The sequence below is a fragment of the Arachis stenosperma genome, chromosome 5, assembly GCF_014773155.1.
Source record: "Arachis stenosperma cultivar V10309 chromosome 5, arast.V10309.gnm1.PFL2, whole genome shotgun sequence".
Lineage (NCBI taxonomy): Eukaryota > Viridiplantae > Streptophyta > Magnoliopsida > Fabales > Fabaceae > Arachis > Arachis stenosperma.
This window is the reverse complement of record NC_080381.1, coordinates 50,830,115-50,836,026: the sequence shown is the minus strand read 5'-3', so window position 1 is coordinate 50,836,026 and position 5,912 is coordinate 50,830,115. Positions and strand designations below refer to the sequence as shown.

The following is a 5,912-nucleotide window of genomic DNA, read 5'->3' as shown; positions in this document are numbered from 1 at the left end:
ACTCCATCTTTGTGGTGGAAAGAACTTTGCCAAGAAGGCATTGACTAGCTTTTCCCAAGAGTCCAGGCTTTCTTTAGGTTGAGAATCCAACCATATTCTAGCTCTGTCTCTTACAGCAAAAGGGAATAGCATCAGTCTATAGACCTCAGGGTTAACCCCATTAGTCTTGACTGTGTCACAGATTTGCAAGAATTCAGCTAAGAACTGACGAGGATCTTCCATTGGAAGTCCATGGAACTTGCAATTCTGTTGCATTAGAGAAACTAATTGAGGCTTAAGCTCAAAGTTGTTTGCTCCAATGGCAGGGATAGAGATGCTTCTCCCATAGAAATCAGGAGTAGGTGCAGTGAAGTCACCCAGCACCTTCCTTGCATTGTTGGCATTGTTGTTGTTTTCGGCTGCCATGGGTTCTTCTTCCTTGAAGAATTCGGTCAGGTCCTCTAAAGAGAGTTGTGCTTTGGCTTCTCTTAGCTTTCTCTTCAAGGTTCTCTCGGGTTCAGGGTCAGCTTCAACAAGAATGCCTTTGTCTCTGCTCCTGCTCATATGAAAGAGAAGAGAAAAAGAAAATGTGGAATCCTCTATGTCACAGTATAGAGATTCCTTGAAATGTCAGAGGAAAAGAGAAATAGAAAGAAGAAGGAGAAGAAGAATTCGAACTTTAATTAGATAAGGTTCGAATTGTGCATTTAGAAGGAGTGGTACTCCATAAATAGAAGGATGTGGGAAGGAGGGAAGAGAATTTTCGAAAATTCATTTAAAAGATTTTGAAAACACTTTGAAAATTTGATTGATAATTTTCGAAAATTAAAAGTGAAAAAGAAATCAAGTGATTTTTGAAAAAGATTTTGAAATTAGAAATTAAAAAAAATTTGATTGAAAACTATTTTGAAAAAGATGTGGTTAAAAAGATTTAATTGAAAAGTTATGGTTTTAAAAAGATGTGATTGAGAAGATATGATTTGAAAACAATTTTAAAAGATATGATTTGAAAACAATTTGAAAAGATATGATTTTAAAAATTAATGACTTGCCTAACAAGAAAAGATATGATTCAAACATAAAACCTTCCTTAATAGAAAAGGCAAAAAATGTTCAATCAAATCATTAATTGTTGGTAAGTATCTTTGAAAAAGGAAAGAAATTGATTTTGAAAACATTTGATTGAAAAGATATGATTTGAAAAAGATTTGATTTTGAAAAACTTTGAAAACTTAAAAAAAATTGATTTTGAAAACAAAATCTTCCCCCTAGCACCATCCTGGCGTTAAACGCCCAGAATGGTATACATTCTGGCGTTTAACACCCAAAATGCTACCTTTTTGGGCGTTAAACGCCCAACCAGGTACCCTGGCTGGCGTTTAAACGCCAGTCTGCCTTCTTCACTGGGCATTTTTGAATGCTCAGCTTTTTCTGTATAATTCCTCTGCAGTATGTTCTGAATCTTTAATTCTTTGTATTATTGACTTGAAAAGACATAAATTAAAAATATTTTTGGATTTTTAATAATCAAAATGCAACAAGAATCAAATAACAATGCATGCAAGACACCAAACTTAGCAGTTTGTGTACTACTGACACTATATGAGACACATGAATACTCAAGCCAAAAGAATTCAAAGATCAAAACAAAGAAATATATGCATGGATTCGAAAAATGTAACAAAAACATGCATTTGACACCACACTTAAGATGAGACACTAGACTAAAGCAAGAAACATCAAATATTTTTGGTTTTTTTTTTTGTAATTTTTTTTGTGTTTTTTTCGAAAATTAAGTGGAAAAAGATATCAAAATTCTTAATGAGAATTCTAGGAATCAGTGCAATGCTAGTCTAAGACTCCGGTCCAGGAATTAGACATGGCTTCACAGCCAGCCAAGCTTTCAAAGAAAGCTTCGGTCCAAAACACTAGACATGACCAAAGGTCAGCCAAGCCTTAGCAGATCACTGCTCCAAAAGCAAAATTGATGAAAATCAACAAGCTCTTGTGGTGATAAGTTGAAATCTCGGTCCAATCAGATTAGACATGGCTTCTCAGCCAGCCAGATTTCAACAAATCATCATGAAACTCTAGAATTCATCTTCAAGAATTTCGAAAAAAAAAATAAATACCTAATCTAAGCAACAAGATGAACCGTCAGTTGTCCAAACTAGAACAATCCCAGGCATTGTTACCAAAAGCTTGCTCAAAACTTGAACAATCCCCGGCAACGGCGCCAAAAACTTGGTGCGCGAAATTGTGAACAATACTTTTCACAACTCTCATAATCCCCGGTAATGGCTCCAAAAACGTGGTAGCTCAATACCATGGCATTACACAACTTCGCACAACTAACCAGCAAGTGCACTGGGTCGTCCAAGTAATACCTTACGTGAGTAAGGGTCGATCCCACGGAGATTGTTAGCATTGAAGCAAGCTATGGTCATCTTGTAAATCTTAGTCAGGCAAACTCAAATGTATATGATGATGAACGAAAATAATATAAAGATAAAGATAGAGATACTTATGCATATCATTGGTGTAAGAGCTTCAGACAAGTGTATGAAGATGCCTTCCCTTCCGTCTCTCTGCTTTCCTACTGCCTTCATCCAATCCTTCTTACTCCTTTCCATGGCAAGCTCGTGTAGGGTTTCACTGTTGTCAGCAGCTACCTCCCATCCGCGCAGTGAAAGCTAATGCACGCACTCTGTCACAGTACTGCCAATCACCGGTTTGGTTCCCTCCCCTACCGGAATAGAATCACTCTTTTGCGTCTGTCACTAACGCCCAGTAGGTTACAGGTTTGAAGCACGTCACAGTCATTCAGTCATTGAATCCTACTCAGAATACCACAGACAAGGTTAGACCTTCCGAATTCTCTTGAATGCTGCCATCAGTTCTTGCCTATACCACGAAGACTCTGATCTCACGGAATGGTTGGCTCGTTTGTCAGGCGAGCACTCGGTTGTCAGGCGATCAACCATGCATCGTGCAATCAGGAATCCAAGAGATATTCACTAAGCCTCATATGCTTGTAGAACAAGAATGGTTGTCAGTCACCTTGTTCATGGGTGAGAATGGTGATGGGCGTCAATCATCACCTTCATCATGTTGAAGAACAAGTGATATCTTGGATAAAGAACAAGCGGAATTGAATGGAAGAACAATAGTAATTGCATTAATACTCGAGGTACAGCAGAGCTCCACACCTTAATCTATGGTGTGTAGAAACTCCACCGTTGAAAATACATAAGAACAAGGTCTAGGCATGGCCGAATGGCCAGCCTCTCTAAGATAGCATAAAACAAAGATAGCTACCAAAAGTCTCTCTAAAGTCTCTCCAAAAGTCTCTGGATCAGATTTTTGCTCAGATCCCTCAATTTCAGCCAGAAAATACCTGAAATCACAGAAAAACACACAAACTCATAGTAAAGTCCAGAAAAGTGAATTTTAACTAAAAACTAATAAAAATATACTAAAAACTAACTAGATCATACTAAAAATATACTAAAAACAATGCCAAAAAGTATACAAATTATCCGCTCATCAGGTCTACAGACTGATGCTATTCCCTTTTGCTGTAAGAGACAGAGCTAGGACATGGTTGGACTCACAACCTAAAGAAAGCCTGGACTCATGGGAAAAGCTAGTCAATGCCTTCTTGGCAAAGTACTTTCCACCTCAAAAATTGAGTAAGCTTAGAGTGGAAGTCCAAACCTTCAGACAGAAGGATGGAGAATCCCTCTATGAAGCTTGGGAAAGATACAAACAATTAATCAGAAAATGTCCCTCAGACATGCTTTCTGAATGGAGCTTCATAGGTATTTTCTATGATGGTCTCTCTGAACTATCCAAAATGTCTTTGGATAGCTCTGCTGGAGGATCTCTTCATCTGAAGAAGACGCCTACAGAGGCTCAAGAGCTAATTGAAATGGTTGCAAATAACCAATTCATGTACACTTCTGAAAGGAATCCTGTGAACAATGGGACTAGTCAGAAGAGAGGAGTTCTTGAGATTGACACTCTGAATGCCATTTTGACTCAGAACAAGATATTGACTCAACAAGTCAATTTGATTTCTCAAAGTCTGTCTGGAATGCAAAATGCACCTGGCAGTACTAAGGATGCTTCATCTGAGGAAGAAGCTTATGATCCTGAGAACCCTTCAATGGAAGAGGTGAATTACCTAGGAGAGCCCTATGGAAACACCTACAATTCTTCATGGAGAAATCACCCAAATTTCTCATGGAAGAATCAAGAGAGACCTCAACAAGGTTTCAATAACAATAATGGTGGAAGAAACAGGTTTAGCAATGGCAAGCCTTTTCCATCATCTTCTCAGCAACAGACAGAGAGTTCTAAGCAGAATACCTCTGACTTAGCCACCATGGTCTCTGATCTAATCAAAACCACTCAAAGTTTCATGAATGAAACAAGGTCCTCCATTAGGAATTTGGAGGCACAAGTGGGACAGCTGAGCAAGAAAGTTACTGAACTCCCTCCTAGTACTCTCCCAAGTAATACAGAAGAAAATCCAAAAGGAGAGTGCAAAGCCATAACCATGGCCGAATCTGGAGAGGAAAGAGAGGAAGAGGACGCCACTGAGGAAGACCTCAATGGGCGTGCACCAACCTCCTCTGAGTTCCCCAATGAGGAACCATGGGAATCTGAGGCTCAAAATGAGACCATAGAGATTCCATTGGACTTACTTCTGCCTTTCATGAGCTCTGATGAGTATTCTTCCTCTGAAGAGGATGAGTATGTCACTGAAGAGCAAGTTGCTAAATACCTTGGAGCAATCATGAAGCTAAATGACAAGTTATTTGGAAATGAGACTTGGGAGGATGAACCTCCTTTGCTCACCAAAGAACTGGATGACTTGTCTAGGCAGAAATTACCTCAAAAGAGACAAGATCCTGGGAAGTTTTCCATACCTTGTACCATAGGCACCATGACCTTCAAGAAGGCTCTGTGTGACTTAGGGTCAAGTGTAAACCTCATGCCTCTCTCTGTAATGGAGAAGCTAGGGATCTTTGAGGTACAAGCTGCAAGAATCTCACTAGAGATGGCAGACAACTCAAGAAAACAAGCTCATGGACTTGTAGAGAATGTTTTGGTAACAGTTGAAGACCATTACATCCCTACTGATTTCATAGTCCTAGAGACTGGGAAGTGCATGGATGAATCCATCATCCTTGGCAGACCCTTCCTAGCCACAGCAAAGGCTGTGATTGATGTTGATGGAGGTGAACTGATCATTCAAGTGAATGAAAAATCCTATGTGTTTAAGGCTCAAGGATATCCCTCTGTCATCATGGAGAAGAAGCATGAAGAGCTTCTCTCAAATCAGAGACAACCAGAGCCCCCACAGTCAAACTCTAAGTTTGGTGTTGGGAGGCCACAACCAAACTCTAAGTTTGGTGTTGAACCCCCACATTCAAACTCTAAGTTTGGTGTTGGGAGGTTCCAACATTGCTCTGAGTATCTGTGAGGCTCCATGAGAGCCCTCTGTCAAGCTACTGACATTAAAGAAGCGCTTGTTGGGAGGCAACCCAATGATTATACTTTATATATTTTCTTTTGTTATTTTATGTTTTTTGTAGGTTGATGATCATAAGAAGTCACAAAATCCATTGAAAAAGCAAAAACAGAATGAAAAACAGGAAGAAAAACAGCACACCCTGGAGGAAGAACTCACTGGCGTTTAAACGCCAGTGAGGCTAGCAGTTGGGCGTTTAACGCCCAGTCTGGCACCATTCTGGGCGTTTAACGCCAGAAAGGGGCACCAGACTGGCGTTAAACGCCAGGAAAGGGCAAGAACCTGGCGTTAAACGCCAGAAATGGGCACCAGCCCGGCGTTTAACGCCAGATTTGGTACAAAACGTGATTTTGATTGCCATTTGGTGCAGGGATGACTTTTCCTTGACACCTTA

The 5,912-nt window shown here is 39.8% G+C and overlaps 1 non-coding gene across 1 annotated transcript; it reads right to left on the bottom strand.

Annotated features, from left to right (window-relative positions):
- Positions 1-3,673: 3,673 nt before the first annotated feature.
- Positions 3,674-3,781, bottom strand: LOC130983635 (small nucleolar RNA R71). The gene has a single exon (XR_009087617.1). It is a non-coding gene; the product is annotated as a small nucleolar RNA R71 (small nucleolar RNA).
- Between the last annotated feature and the right edge of the window lie 2,131 nt (positions 3,782-5,912).